The sequence below is a fragment of the Pongo abelii genome, chromosome 11 (genome assembly GCF_028885655.2).
Source record: "Pongo abelii isolate AG06213 chromosome 11, NHGRI_mPonAbe1-v2.0_pri, whole genome shotgun sequence".
Lineage (NCBI taxonomy): Eukaryota > Metazoa > Chordata > Mammalia > Primates > Hominidae > Pongo > Pongo abelii.
The window spans coordinates 138,519,381-138,535,322 of record NC_071996.2 but is presented as its reverse complement, the minus strand read 5'-3'; the positions used below and the strand labels follow the sequence as shown (position 1 = coordinate 138,535,322).

Genomic DNA, 15,942 nt, shown 5'->3' with positions numbered 1-15,942 from the left:
AAGCTTCCAGAAGCGTTCTCCCTCCTGCAGCTGCTCTGCACACGTTTGGGGCCATCTCCCCATGAGTCCGGCACCTTGGTCATGACATGGTAAAGTGGGTCCAGGTACGGCAACCCACTCACACCATGCCTGCACTGCCTACCTGGTACAGCCGCAGCGTCCCGCCGTCAGAGAAGTCCCAGGACACGGCCTTCTGTCCAGCAGAGAAGGGAGACGCTGCAAAACAAGAAGGAAACACGAGTGAGCTTCAGTCCTATCCAGCGCAGAACTCAGGCCTGCTTCACGTCCTGGAGGACAGACGGGCTCTGCAGTGCATTTCCACGGCAGGTGAGGACGGTGGTGGACGCTGCCACGCGGCCCCCAGGTCCCCTTCTGAAGCCAACTCTGGAGTGTGGCCAGAGGAAGGACCTTCACCGAGGGCCACCCAGAACTGTCTCACTGGAAGAGCCCTTCTTGAGGTCACATCAGTCCCCTTCCTGAGCCAGCCTGCACCCAATGACCAGGCCAGTGACCAACGCAGGGTAACAAAGCCTGCCCCTCACCCTACTCCTGAATCAGGCTGACTCAGCAGTCTGGCCCAGGCCAGAGCTCCTGTGGGGTCAGCGACAGGCTGCATGGAGGCTGCGTCCCAGCCTCACTGTCCTCTTCCCCTGCTGCTGTGCTCCCCAGCAAACCTAAACGTCCTGCCCAGTGGCCTCTGCGTCATGGTCTGCTTCACAGGGAGCCCTGCCTGTGACAATAGCTTATTGTGCCTTTTCTCACCCCAACACGGAGTCTCCCGTCACCTGCCACTACTTCTGCTGCAATGACTGGCATTGTGAGCGCAACAGAAGCATCTTATCAGCTGCGCCCTGAAGATGAACCCCAGACACACCGCAGCAATGGGGTCTCCTCAAGTCACACGGCGCTGACATCACTACAGAGCCGGCGCCTTTGAGAGCAGAACTAGCCAACGTCGATGCGACAGACGGAACTGCAGGTGCCACCACGACGCCCTCCCCCTCAGGCTGACTTCCTCCGCAGGAATAACGGAGTGGGCCCCAGGGCCTTCAGAGGAATCCAGGACCTCATCAGACTGTGAAAGAAGGAGTGGGAACTTCCTTCTGGACACCTTCCCTCAATCATGGCCACTCATCCTCCGCAGGAACCAGACAGCCCAGAACAGACCTCCATCCACATAAATACTTAACATGCAATTAAAAGGAGCATCACAATCACCCAAGAAGGAAAGAATCATTCCCTGTGATGCTGGGACAACTGGCTGGTGTTCAGAGCACAGACCACCCCCCTTCAGGGCTTCAACTCATACCCAAAGACAAAATGAATTCCAGATCAATAGAAGGGTGTGGAGGGGAGAGGGAGGGAGGAAAGGAAATCGCCCAATAGGTAACAGAAAATCTGGTTGTATAGTTGATCTCTACGTAGACACGGACCTTCTAAGGGTACAAGCGATGTGCAAAATCACACAGGCAAAATGAAAAGAATCAATGAACGCTACGAAAAAGGCCGCAACAATGTGACAAAATATATGCACAAACACAAAAGATCTGAAACCAAAGACAAAAACAAAGGGTGGGAAGAGACAGGCAGGACTGCAGGTGCCACCACGGCTCCAGCACAGCCACCTGCACCCAGGCTGATTTTCTGGACAGGAATCACAAGGCGGCCCCGTTCTCAGCAGAGAAGGCAGGACGCCGCCATCTGTCCATCCCCCTCCTTTGAAATGGGTCTACCATGTTGCTCAGAGCTCTTCAGAATATCTCTCAAAGTACTCGTTCTCCAAAGAGTCATGTCAAGACAGAACAGTTGAAAATCTCATCATCTTAAAAGAAATAAAAGGACACTGAAAAAAACCTGGGGGAAGTGAAACTACGAATGAGGCTGGCCTCATGGTATATGTCCCTGCCTTTTTCAGACTTCGCAACTTCTCCCATTTCCTCTACCGTGAGTGTGTATTTCCCATTTTTTCTTTCTGATTCTAAAAGCCACTGCACCAGCATCTCTGAGAACCTAGTGCCTCTTCTTTCCTTTGTACCCCAAGCCCCTATGCCGTGGTCAGGGTACTCGGAATCTCCATCCTGAATTCTAGGCAGGCACCGGCACTGCTGGGCCCCTTCATCAGGTGGGTCCATCGCAGGCCTTCATAAAGGACAGATGGGAACTGCCTCAGTGGGGACCCGCCTCCAGTGGCTGCAGTTACTACTGGGCCAGTAAGGAAATGAGGGGAGGGAGAGTCCAGTGACACAGAACGGATCACCCCAAGAGAACGTGTGGCCCGAACATCAGCTCTGACAGGGGCTTCGAGAAACCGACCCCCGGGGCTCATCTCAGCCTCCTCACTCTGCCCGGGGCCCTTCCTGAGACAAGCCCAAGGCAGGGACAACAAGCCCCACCGGGCGCTTCCCAGAAGGACCCAGCTCCCTTCACAGGAACTCCCCAGCCTCCCAGGCTGTGGGCAAGGCCTACCCCAAAGCCTGCCAGGTGCTGCCCAGACCCAGAGCCCACATGGCAGGAACACATCCATCTCCAGGTACTTCAGACCCAGAGCTACACGGCAGGAACACATCCATCTCCAGATGCTGCCCAGACCCAGAGCCACACGGCAGGAACGCGTCCATCTCCAGGTGCTGCCCAGACCCAGAGCCACGCAGCAGGAACGTGTCCATCTCCAGGTGCTGCCCAGACCCAGAGCCACGCAGCAGGAATGCGTCCATCTCCAGGGGCTCCAGTCCCAGAGCCACACGGCAAGAACGCATCGATCTCCAGGGGCCCACAATGCCTTCCTCCTTGTGACACTCCTCCCACAGCTCACTCCACTACACTCGGTCATGGGGGCTACTGAGGCCACGGAGCTGCCTGAAGATCCGCCCTCCAGCCACCCTGAGGAAAACGACCTGCATGTGGCCCAGGGCCTCAGCCTCGCCATCCTCACTGCTGCCCAGCCCTCCCCAGGCTGCCCAGCTCCTGCCCCCCAAGGCACAAAATAAATCTTTGCTGGATAACTCCAGATGCCACCTCGCCCCAACTCCAAAAAGCTGCCGTGCTCCTTTCTCTATTTAAAGAGAGGCTGTGCTGACAACACCCTCTGTCACTGTGGCTTTCAGCACTGATTACTTTTGCATTTTTGGATAAGGGCCCTGCAAGCCCTCTGGAGCTTTCCTTCTGGCAGGTTCCTTAGGCAGCGTCTTTACTTAACAGCCTTGTGGTCCTGAAGCTGAGCCTGGCAGGCTCCCTGGACAGGGGGATGATTGGGTAAACTCATACCTCATGCCTAAGTATGGGAGGACCCAGCTGCCCTGACAGGGGGCTCAGAGACGCCAGAACTGGACCCTGGGCAGGGACAGGTGCACATGTGGCACCGCTAGCCCCTCAGTGCTGGAGTGGAGGGAGGAGAGAATCTGGCTCAAACTGTCATGTCCGGGAGGTCCCAGTTGATGGATTCAGTGGACAGGACCGCTGGCCCCTTTCCACCTCCCCAACTCCTGATCAACCTCTCCAGAGGCCCAAGGTCTCTGGACAAGGACCGCCTTGCTGAGAAGAGGGGGGCACGATCTTTCAGTCAAGCACTGTTCTCCTGTGGGCACCACCAGACACCAATGTGGACCCGTCAGTCTTCAGGGGCCCCAAGAAAACCACACAGTTTAGTGTGGGTGGATGGAATTAGCATAAAGTCTAGAGGATGTCTTATTCTCCGGTTGTTTCAAGAAACATCAATGTTGTCATTAACCATGATTTGGGGCAAATCTCCAAAAACCACAATGCCAAGGAGACAAGATTCTGTTGCCTTCAGCAGCTCAAAACACAAGTGTCTTCTCCCACGGTGCAGAGAGAAGGGCAGTTATGTTGCTCTGTCCATCTGAGTAGCTGTTTTAACAATGGTTGAGAGTCTCAGCTGATGACAAATCTGCAGAGAGTTCATCCCACCTCAGTGGGTCTGGGAGGGCGAGTGGATAAATGATATGAGGCTCATGGTCCTCACCCCACCACATCCAGACAGGAAGCTATATTCATACACAGAGATGACCACCGTGTCCTAAATCCTCATTCCAGGACAGTCACTAAGACAGCTATTCACCCCATTTCCCAAATGGTATAGATGGAATTGCGTCCCCCCAAATTTGCATGCATCCCCAGTACCTCAGAAAGTGACTTTATTTGGAGACAGAGTGTTCAAGGTGCAATCAAGCTAAAGTGAGATCAGCAGGGTGGGCCCCAATCCAATACGACCCAGTGACTTTATAAAAAGGGGGAGATTCAACAGACAGGCACACAGAGAGGGACAGGTGACAGGATGACTAAGATGGGGGGGTGAGGCTTCTACAAGCCAACAGCTACCTGCAAACCCCCAGATGCTAAGGGAGAAAGGCCTGGAACTAATTCTCCCTCAGCCTCAGAAGGAACCGGCCCTGCTGATACTCATCTTGGACTTCCAGCCTCCTGACCTGTAAGACAATCCCTTTCCGCTGTGCAAACCACCCAGCAGTTTGTGGTTCATTGACAACAGCCCTGTCAAAGTAATTCATCAGAACTTAGAGTCTCTATCTGCAAATTGGGAAAAGGAATTCTCACGGCTCTGCCCATCTCAGAGGTTGCTGAGGGAGTGACAGATTTGAAAATGCTCCGTGAACTCTTCACCCAACTCAACCTACAGGCCGGCCTGTGCTGACCACACCAAGAGCTGGTCCACGCTGCAGAGCTGAGTCTTTCAGGGCCAGACCTGCATGAGTTCCTAGGGAATATGCAGGAACACACAAAACTAATTTTGTTCCAGCAACTTCAGGTATGGGCCCAAAAGTCCAACCCACTTAGTTATGGGACACATTCTTGAAGGACTGAGGTGAAGCAATGTTAGGCTGGTGTTGAGTAAACTGGAAAATGTGTAAGCCTATTTCTTAGATTTTTTAAGCCTCCACAGTGGACATCAATGGAGCCATCAGCTAGAGGAACCTCTACAGCCTGCATCCCCGACAGCTGGATGACTGGGGTCGCTCCAGCCTCACCCACCACCATACATCAGAGTCAGTCAGTAGAACCAAACTACAAAGTAGAACTAAATACATGCTGAGTACCATTTATCCAAAATCCCTGGGACCAGAAGTGCTTTGGATTTCAGATTTTGGAACGTCTGTATATACACAATGAGATATCTCGCAGATGGGACCCCAGTCTAAACACTAAATTCATTCATGTTTCATCTGTACCTTATACACATAGTCCAAAGGTGATTTTATATAACATTTTAAATAATTTTGTTCTGGAGTTTTGACTGCAACCTATCATGTAAGATTAGGTGTGAGATTTTCCACTTGTGGCATCACGTCGGTGCTGAAAAAGTTTCAGAGTTTGCAGCATTTTGGATTTCAAATTTTTGGATGAGGGGTGTTCACCCTGAAAATTCTTGTCCAAACCAGAGGCAAACTACAGCCCGCGGGCCAAATCCAACCTGGCCACCTATCTTTGTATGGCCCATGAACAAAGAATGCCTTTCTATTTTTAAACAGTTGGGGGGAAAATAAAAAGAGTAATATTTCACGACGTGAAAATGATACGAAATTTAAGTCGCAGTGTCCTTACCTAAGTTGCACAGAGCCCAGCCCCACCCGTTTATCGATAGCTCTTCTGTGCAACCAAAACAGTGTAGCTGTGACACAGACCTTATGGCCCACAAGGCGGAAAATATTTACTCTCTGGCTTTTTACAGAGAAAAGTGTGCCAAGCCCTGTTCTCTACCCTTCCTACTTACGCAGTGGGCAAAGGGCCAGGCGGGATGTAGGCTCAGGCCAAACGGAAGTGGGCATTCACCCGGGTACATGGCTGCATGCCAGGAGTGTTTGCCAAGAGACCAGCTAGGGTAGGAGATGGCAAGAGGGAAGGAAAGAAAAGCAGACGTAGGTGTGGTCAGAAAGGGAGATGGGAACGGGCCCAACATCCATTTCAAGGTTTCTTTCTAGAGCTGGCTCCAACCTCAAAAAGAGGGGAGGCATCTTTGCCCCACTCTGGCAGCACAGTGACGCCATCCTCCTCCAGTTTCCGGTTCACACAAAGTCCTCATGCACGGCATGTCCAAGACTACACAGGGACTTCATGGCCTGGCCATGGACCCAACCCCAGGTTTTTCATTCTCTATGAGGGCAGACCATTCCACTCTGAGACAACCAATTTACAGAACTGAGAAAGCGACACTCTGATAGATGGACAAAAGCCTTTATACTTCATGCTATCAAAATCAACACTATTAAAATTTACACACTGACAACGTATTTGGGCAATGGATGGATGAAGCAGCCAAGTGAGAGGGCCTGAAATCTCACCTGATGGACGTTACATTTTCTTATGCAGAACACAGAACTGCTTCACTTACCTTTCCTATAATTACATAAAATTTCCAATTTTACAGAGAATGTGATAAGGAATGGGATATAACCTTCCTCTCTGCTGTGTTAAACCTAGAATGAATACTAAGCATAAAAACGGAGGAGGAGCATTGAGACAACCACCCACCCAGCACCCGCAACGGCTTTGTTCACCTGTTCATGCGTCCCCCCTCCACACCGTGAGCTCCTCCTGGCACCCGCGCAGCACCGAGTGGCTGCCTTCTCTGAACGCCGTTCCTCCCTGGCAGGGTGGTGGAGGAGGCGGAGGCCCCCTGCCCTTGAGTGTGAAGACAGGAGGACAATGAGACATGGGGCCCACTACACCTGTGTGGCCGAAAGACCACTTTCTTATTCCCCTTGGGGCTCTGCTCCCCTGGCTGGAGCTGGGGTCCTTGTTGTGGAAATTTTACATATTTAATTACTACATAAACTGATGGCCAGGGGTGAGACAAGGGCAGCTCCCATGGCAATTCAAGTGGAATGTTTCAGAAAGACTCGCTAAAGGTGAATCACTTAAAAACGTGGCTGGCGGGCCGGGCGTGGTGGCTCACGCCTGTAATCCCAGCACTTTGGGAGGCCAAGGTGGGTGGATCATGAGGTCAGGAGATCGAGACTATCCTGGCTAACACGGTGAAACCTCGTCTCTACTAAAAATACAAAAAATTAGCCAGGCGAGGTGGTGGGTGCCTGTAGTCCCAGCTACTCGGGAGGATGAGGCAGGAGAATTGCTTGAACCTGGGAGGCGAAGGATGCAGTGAGCCGGGATTACACCACTGCACTCCAGCCTTGGCGACAGAGTGAGACTCTGACTCAAAGAAAAAAAAAATGTGGCTGGCAAGCTAAATGACATTCAACACCTGAGGAAAATGCAGTCAACTCTAGGAGAACTCTGGGCATGGATGGCTTCACCAGTGTCCCTGTGTCATGGTGCCATCTTGGACTGGAAATCAATGACGTCATCATGCATGTGGGTCACACAAGAGACACCATGGCCAAGCCCACACTCAGAAAAGACCCACACCCAACAGAAAGACTGGAAGACCCACGCACACTCGGCTTTTCCTTGTATTTTTAATGATTCTTCTAGACTTTGACTTTTTCAACTCACTGACCAATCACTTCTGGAGCCTCACAAGATCCAGTTCATCATTCTGGACTCTACTGTGACTGTGGGGGGTGAAGGTTTTAATCCAAGGTTTCGACAATCACCACCTAAAAGCTAGCCAAGGAGAGCGTCTCAAGGAAGGCGTCCTAGGCTTTGATTCTGACCTCAGAACTCTCTCCCATGAATAAGTAGGGGGACACCATGAGCCGCCCATGTTGTGGGGAGGCGGCCTGGGGAATGAAGGGTCTGGAGATTGTCATGAGTCAAACGTGTGGGTTCATGTTTCTCACACCAGCTCTACGACCTTTGCTAAATGACTTATCTTTCCTGGGCCTCGTTTTCCTCAACTGTAACGTGGGGCTCTAGCGTACATCCAGTTCGTGTGGGTTTCTCTTGTTTTAATTTTTCTTCCAGCCTGTAGACCATGTTGAGGGCAGGGACCCTGTCTTTTTTTTTTTTTTTCCTTTGAAACATACCAGACACTGAGTGCCAAATACATAGTAGAAATTGCATACAACACCCGTGAAATTCTGTGACTAAGGCAATAGTTCTCAAACACCAACATTCACTGGAATTACCTGGAGGGCTGATTACAACACAGGTTGCTGGGCCCAACAACCCTCAGTTTCTGATTCTGTAGGTCTGGGGTGGGCCTGAGAATGTGCGTTTCTAACATGCTCCCAGCTGATGTTGATGCTGCCTCTGAAAACCATTAGCAGCCCGGGCGGGGTGGCTCATGCCTGTAATCCCAGCACTTTGGGAGGTCGAGGCGGGTGGATCCCTTGAGGTCAGGAGTTAGAGACCAGCCTGATCAACATGGTGAAACCCCATCTCTACTAAATACAAAAAATTAGCCAGGCATGGAGGCACACGCCTGTAATCCCAGCTACTTGTGGGGCTGAGGTTGCAGTGAGCCAAGATTGAGCCATTGCACTCCAGACTGGGCAACAAGAGTGCAACTTCATCACAAAAAAAAATAAAATAAAATTATTAGCATAATGTATCCTAGTTGATAACATACTTTCCCATCTGGCCTCTCGGTCACTTTTCACAACCCTATGAGGTAGGCCAGACAGGTATCATCATGCCATCATTTAGCAGATAAGAGAACTGAGGCTGACCAGGTTTGAAAGACTCACCCGAGATCAGGAAGTGAAAAGCTGGGATCCTAACCCAAAGCCAGCAGCCATGACATGCAGAGTAATGACAAACACAAACAGAACAATCCCAAGACCACACAGGCTGCAGTAAAAGTCAGGACGTGGACAAGTGAGGGTGTAAGATTCCAGACCAGGCTCCAATCCTGCATTTCCTTTTCCCATGGCAGGTTATAAAATCACAAGTCTTTAAAAGTAGAAGTTAATATTCCTGCCTGAATCAGACTAAGAATGTTTATGATGGAACCTTGAAAGAGTTTATGTCCCCCTAATAAACCTTTAGGAGGCTGAAAATATCTGGGAAACATCAGTATATTGAAGACTTGGACCTTATTTGAATATGGACTCAAATCCTGGCTCTGCCACTAAATGCTGGGACCACAGTTAAGTCTTATCCTTCCTCCTTAACTCAGGGTAGGGAGGGAATGACTGGGCCTCCTCATGAATAATAGAGATAATGCCTGCACCGTGGTCTCTGTGCTCATAGCTGTGTGTCGAGGGCTGGTTCACGCGCACATGGACCCTGAGCTCACAGGTGTATATCAAGGGCTGGTTCACCTGCACATGGTCCCTGTTCCCATAGATGTGTGTCAAGGGCTGGTTCACCTGCACATGGACCCTGAGCTCATAGGTGTGTGTCGAGGGCTGGTTCACCTGAACATGGTCCCTGAGATCACAGGTGCATATCAAGGGCTGGTTCACCTGCACCGTGGTCTCTGTGCTCATAGGTGTGTGTCAAGGGCTGGTTCACCTGCACATGGACCCTGTTCTCGTAGGTGAGTGTCAGAGGCTGGTTCACCTGCACTGTGGTCTCTGTGCTCATAGGTGTGTGTCGAGGGCTGGTTCACCTGCACATGGACCCTGAGCTCATAGGTGTATATCAAAGGCTGGTTCACCTGCACATGGTCTCTGTTCTCATAGGTGTATATCAAGGGCTGGTTCACCTGCACATGGACCTGAGCTCATAGGCGTATATCATGGGATGGTTCACCTGCACCGTGGTCTCTGTGCTCGTAGGTGTGTGTCGAGGGCTGGTTCACCTGCACACAGACACTGAGCTCATAGGTGTATATCAAGGGCTGGTTCACCTGCACATGGTCCCTGTTCTCATAGGTGTATATCAAGGGCTGGTTCACCTACACATGGACACTGAGCTCATAGGTGTATATCAAGGGCTGGTTCACCTGCACATGGACCCTGTTCTCGTAGGTGAGTGTCAGAGGCTGGTTCACCTGCACTGTGGTCTCTGTGCTCATAGGTGTGTGTCGAGGGCTGGTTCACCTGCACATGGACCCTGAGCTCATAGGTGTATATCAAGGGCTCGTTCACCTGCACCGTCCTCCTTGAGCTCGTAGGCATGTGTCACAGGCTGGTTCACCTGCACATGGTCCTGAGCTCATAGGCGTGCATCGAGGGCTGGTTCACTTGAACATACATCAAGGGAGGATGCTACAAACAGACAGTCAAAACACCTGTGCGCAGAGGGTCAAAAATATCTGTGCGCGGAGGGTCAAAAATACCTGTGCACAGAGAGTCATAATGCCTGCACACAGAGGGTCAAAAACACCTGCACGCAGAGAGTGAAAAACGACTGTGTGCATTGGGTCAAAAATGCTTATGCACAAGAGTCAAAAACACCTGTGCACAGAGGGTCAAAAATCTTGTGCACAAGAGTCAAAAATGTGTGTGCAGGTGTGATGCATTTTCCCACTTCATTCCCCTTCACTCACGCACACTTTTGACTTTCTCCCATATTCTTCTAAACATCTTCCGCCACACTGACTGTTTGTGAAGTCATTAAGGCAGACGTCGGCAGGTGACTCAAGTCTTGGTGGATGGAGCTAAACTATGTGCCTTTCTTATGACTCCTAGGGGACAGCCACAAAGTGAGGACTTCGTGGAAGTGGAAGGCCAGCTATAGTAGATCTTTGTACACTCACTACTCTGTCGCTGCGCTGTCAAGATATTCTGCAAATGGGGGGTGTGATCTGCAGGTGCTCCGCCATCCCAGCACACTACAGCCCCAAGCCCGGGTCAGCCTGCAGGATGGAAGATGCACTGCAGACATACAGCCCCCGGGGCTGCCCTGGGGTCGATGCCCCCACCTCCTGGCCTCCAGAAATACAGTTCTAGGGCACAGTCTCATGGCTCCTCAAATGCATCTCCAGCATGATGGAGCCCTAATAGTTGGTTAACAGTGGCCACTAGCTCAGTAGCTGACCCCTGATTTGCTTTTCCTCTTCTCTCTTCTCACCCTCTTCTGCCTGAATGGACTGCTGTGACCAGTCATCTCCCCAAAAACACCAGCACCCAAGTCCTTGTCTCAGGCTCTGCTTTCAGGGGTTGTAAACCAGGACAGATGGTAAATAGTGCTAGACCACTGGGTTTTCCATCCACGACACAGGCACTCAGCTGAGTGATGTAACTGAGCACTCGGTCGGTTCTGGTCAAAGCCAGTGGGCTGTTACGGATTGTTAGAAATTCCCAATTTAGAAAGCCAAGCAAATATTTTCTTCCATTAATAAGATAACACTTATACTCAGCAAAGGGGATTGATTCCTCATCTGACATTTTTACATTTAAAAGGACAGGGCTTAGTGGCTCATGCCTGTAATTTCAACACCTTGGACAGCCAAAGCAGGGGGATTGCTTGAGCCCAGGAGTTTGAGACCAGCCCGGGCAACACAGCAAGACTTCGTCTCTACAAAAAGTTAAAAAAAAAAAAAAAAATTAGCCAGGCATGGTGATGTGTGCCTGTAGTGCCAGCTGCTCAGGAGGCTGGGGTGGGAGGATCACTTGAGCCTAGAGGTCGAGGCTACAGTGAGCCATGATTGCACCGCTGCACTCCAGCCTGGAGACAGAATGAGACCCTGCCCCGCACCACAAAAAACAAAAACAAAAAAACAAAACTCATACACATATATATGCACTGTGGGTCACTTCCAGGCTGAGGACAACTGCCAGAGCAGGGACTCCTGACCCACAGCTAGGCCTGGATCCTGGTTCAGGCTCTGTGGCCCCTGCCCATGTGTCAGCAGGGAAGCCCAGCCCCAACCTCAGAGGGCTCTGCTCAAACGTAACTCCCTCAAAGCCGCAGAACCCTGCATGACTTTCCTATCGATGTTGTAACAAATTACCACAAACTTAGTGGCTTAAAACACACATTGACTCTCCAACAGTTCTGGAGGCCGGAAATCTGAAACCAGGCCCACTGGGCTGACGTCAGGGCCAGTGCCTTCTGCAGGCTCCGAGGGGGCGAGCTGCTTCCGTGGCTCTGCCCTTTCCTGCGTCCCATGGCTGCCTGGATGCCTGGCTCAGGGCCCCTCCTCCATCTTCAAAGCTCGGGACTCCACTCTCTGCTCCCACCATTCCAGGGCCTCCTGCTGTGGTCAGATCTCCGTCTCCCACTTAAAAGACTCGTGATAACACTTAGGGTCCATCTGGGTAATCCAGGGCATCTCACCATCTCAAGAGCCTTCAATGAATCACACCTGCAAAGTCCCTTTTGCCAAATAAGGTAACACCTACAGGTTCTGAGCATTAGGATAGAAATACGTTTTTTGCGGAGGGGATTACTCAGCCGACCACACCGTATCAAAAACACAAGCACACCATTGCTGCCCACTCCCTCCCCCGGTCTCGTCCACCGCTCTTGACATTCTTGTATCTATCATTTACTTCTCTCCTTTTTCTCCCAACAGAACAAGCTCCATGAACGCAAGGACTTTGTCCTGTTCACCAGGAACAACCTGGAACATAGCAGGTGCAGTCAGTCAATGTTTGAATGGATGGATGATTTATAGAGTACCCATATGCCAATGCAGGTGTGCAGACAGGAACTCAGAGCTTCTCAAGCACAAATCTGTGGATAAGAACAAGAAGCACCTTGAACGGGCTGTGTGGAGTGCCCTGGGGAATTGGCATCCGGGTGTCTGGAAAGCTGGCCTGTATGGCCTGCGGGCAGGAACCCACCCGTCCTGCTCACTTTTGTATCCCCAGCCAGCCCCTAGGCCTGCACTAGTGCTCAGCAGCAGCTGCATCAATAGCACCTGCTGCCTGAACAGAAAAGGAAGCTTCCCAAGCACCTGTGATCGGCAGCTTGGTCTCGGGTCCACCGATCCACCACCTCCCCGCCAGTCTCAGCTGCATCTCTCCACCAAATTTACAGCCCCACTACCTCACCGTCATTGTATTATCCCCGGCTCAAGAGCACAGGGTGCCCTGCTCCTTCCTGCCCCTGTCTCCCTTGGGGCCAGGCTTCCCTGCCCCATTTCGGGGTTCTCTGCAGTTTGCCCTACCCCATGTGGACAGACCCCATGGCATCCACTGGTCACTCCAGCCAGGTCAGCGGCCCCACCCTCAAACTCCCCTACACATATCCCACCTCCTCCCATTTGCCCACTGCCCCTGTGACTAGGGAATGCCTCCTTGGTCCCCTCCCTGCCTGTGCAAAAACTGCCTCTCCCTCAAGGCCCACACTGAGGCTTCCCCGCAGCCTGTGTTCCCAGGTCTCAGGGATAGCCCACCTGCCACCCAGACTCTCAGCCCCACAGCACTTCCTCCCTGTGTGTGAGTTTCTGACCATCTTTTTTGCTCCCCAGGGAAGAAGACGGTTTAATTTCTCCTGTGCCCTCCAGCTGCTGGGCTTTGAAACCTACAGACTAAGAGTTCCATTTACGAGCTGCACACTACTGGACAGGCTGGTAACCCTCCGGCCTCTCCATTCCGCCTCCATAAAGTGGGCACACGACCCAGCCCAACACCAGCAGGAGGACGGCACCAACACAGAAGTGGACAAAACCCTGCAAAGCCACAGGTGTGCCCACTGGTGCCAATAGCCCGCCTGGTGCCAGCGATGCCCCTCTCAGCTGGCAGAGGCCCAGGCACCACCAGAGACCAGGACAGAGGGGGCTTCAAAGTGTAGCTGGGCCAGGAGAGGTCTCTAGACAAAAACCCAGAACACCCGGTTGCATCGAATTTTCAGGTGTACAACTAATAATGTTTTAGTGTACATTACCCCAGATATTCAAATGGACCTGGGTATTCTGCATTTGTATTTGCTCAACCTGGACCCCACTGCCTGTGCCAGTCAGAGGGGGTTTCCCAAAAAGCCCAGCCTCAGGAGGCGACATCAGAGGTGGCCGCCCAGGAAGGAGACGGGGATGGGAAAACAGCAGCCAAGCTTACAAAGAGATGCGCTCCACAATATTTGCTTCCCACTAAAAAGCTGTTTTCTAGAATAAATAAATAAAATAATCTTCTTGCTAACTATCAACAAGGGATTGTTTCAGTAATATTTTTCCATTCCGGTATGATTCTGCAACAACTGGGAAAACAAAGCAGTGACTCCCACGACAAAGATCCCTGTGGAAACTACTCACCTCCATCCCGAAAATCGTGACTTCACCTCGCATTCCGCCAGAAACCCACTACAGACTGTTACCAAAGAATCCTTGTGCAAACAAACACCAGCCAACTGCGACTGAATGGCAGGAAATGTAGCAGCTTTTTCTAATTTTAACTTTCTCCAGGAATGCATTCCTTCTAAACACGCTGGGCAAATTCTCCTCAGACCCGTGCATTCCTCTGCGGTCAAGCAATCACCTTCAGGGAGCCTAAGACAAACTGCAAATTGCAAGTGCGCGCTGGACTGGCTGTGAGGGGTCCCTGGGCTCCAGGTCCCGTGCTGACTCACTGAACGAGGCTCTCCAAAGTGACTAAGAGGTTGGAATGAGCTATCTGAACAGGAAAGCACTCCCAGACTAGAGGGTAAGCCACAGACGGGAACAGAGCCCAGCAGTCTCCACCTCAGGAAGGCAGCATCAAGCAAAAGCGATAAACAGGGGCCGAGTCCACAGGCACCAGTCCATGACCCAGAGACCGGGACACACAGGCCAGGACTGGGAATGCCGCAAAAGTGTAATTCTGCAAATTATCCCCCTGGGACAGAAAAATTCAGAATTGTGCCTGATTTGATTTTAAAAGCCCATGAGGGCAAGGGACAAACTGGGATGCAGTATCTGCAATGCTCATAACTAAGAGAGGCTTATTTTCCAGAAAATTCAAAGCACTCCTACAATTAGCCAGGCATGGTAGCACAAGGCTGTAATCCCAGCTACCCAGGAGGCGGAGGTTGCAGTGGGCAGAGCTTGCGCGCCACTGCACTCCAGCCTGGGCAACACAGTGAGACCCTGTCTCAAAAAACAAAAACAAAAAGCACTCCTACAATTCAATAAGAAAAACGGGCAAAAACCACAAAAAGGATTTCCGCACGGGAGGAAATCAGAATGGTCAGTAAACATTAGCTTCTGGCAGAACATAAAAACACTCAGATACCATCTCACACCCATCAGACCATCCCCCCAAGTGAAAAAAAGGCGGACAATATTGAGGGAGGGGAGCATGTGGAGGAGCCTGGGCCAACCTGAAGGCTGCTGTGGGAAGTGGAGCTGGATTGGCAGCCAAGGCCCAGCCGTGCTCCCTAGATAAACATTTGCACGCTGAGCTGGAAATCATGTACAAAGACCTTCACAGCAAGTGTGGTTTCTGATAGCAAAGGCTGTAAACAACCTATTGTCCTTCAGGAGCAGAAAGAATAATTAAGCTAAGGCATTAACATACAGCAGTCCCCCCTCATCCCAAGTTTCCATGGTTTCAGTTACCCCTGGCCAACTGTGGTCCCAAAACAGGTGCTACGGTACAATAAGATATTCTGGCAGGGAGAAAACACATTCACACAACTTTTATTACAATATAGTGCTATAATTACAATATAGTGTAATATAATTTATTACAATATAGTGCTATAATTCCATTTCATTATTCATTATTGTTCATCTCTCAGTGTGCCTAATTTACAAACTAAACTTTATCATAGGCATGTATACACAGAAAAAAACATATAGTATATATAGGGTTTGGTACTATCTGAAGTTTCAGGCACCTTCTGGGGGCCCTGTATCCCCTGCAGATAAGGGGGGACTACTTACAGGGGAAAGGCACATAGTAATGAGAACAGATGAACTACAACTACAGATATCAACACAGATGAACCTCAAGAACATAATGCTCAGCCAAAAAAGGAACTCTTGCAAGACTATGTATTAGCTCCCTAATGCTGTGTAACACATTGCCCCAAACAACAGACTTCTATTATTGCACAGTTTCTGTGGCTTAACTGGGTGAAGAAGAGACTCTTTTCTTCAGGGCCTCTCACAGAGCTGCCATCAAAGTCTTGGCCCAGGCTGGGGTCTCATCTCAAGTCTAGACTGGGGAGGGGTCCTCCAGGGTCACCTGCTTGTTGTAG

The 15,942-nt window shown here is 50.9% G+C and overlaps 1 protein-coding gene across 9 annotated transcripts in view; it reads right to left on the bottom strand.

The window, feature by feature from the left end:
* SH3BP4 (SH3 domain binding protein 4) overlaps nt 1-15,942 on the bottom strand; it is a 103,590-nt gene that overhangs the window by 59,859 nt on the left and 27,789 nt on the right. For 8 of the 9 annotated variants that reach the window (XM_009238261.4, XM_063713137.1, XM_063713142.1 and 5 more), the window contains exon 2: nt 143-216. The gene's annotated coding sequence lies outside the window, so the exon portion shown is untranslated. Of the gene's footprint in view, nt 1-142; nt 217-14,017; nt 14,370-15,942 lie in introns of those variants that run through there. The other variant, XM_009238263.4, reaches the window with a different exon arrangement.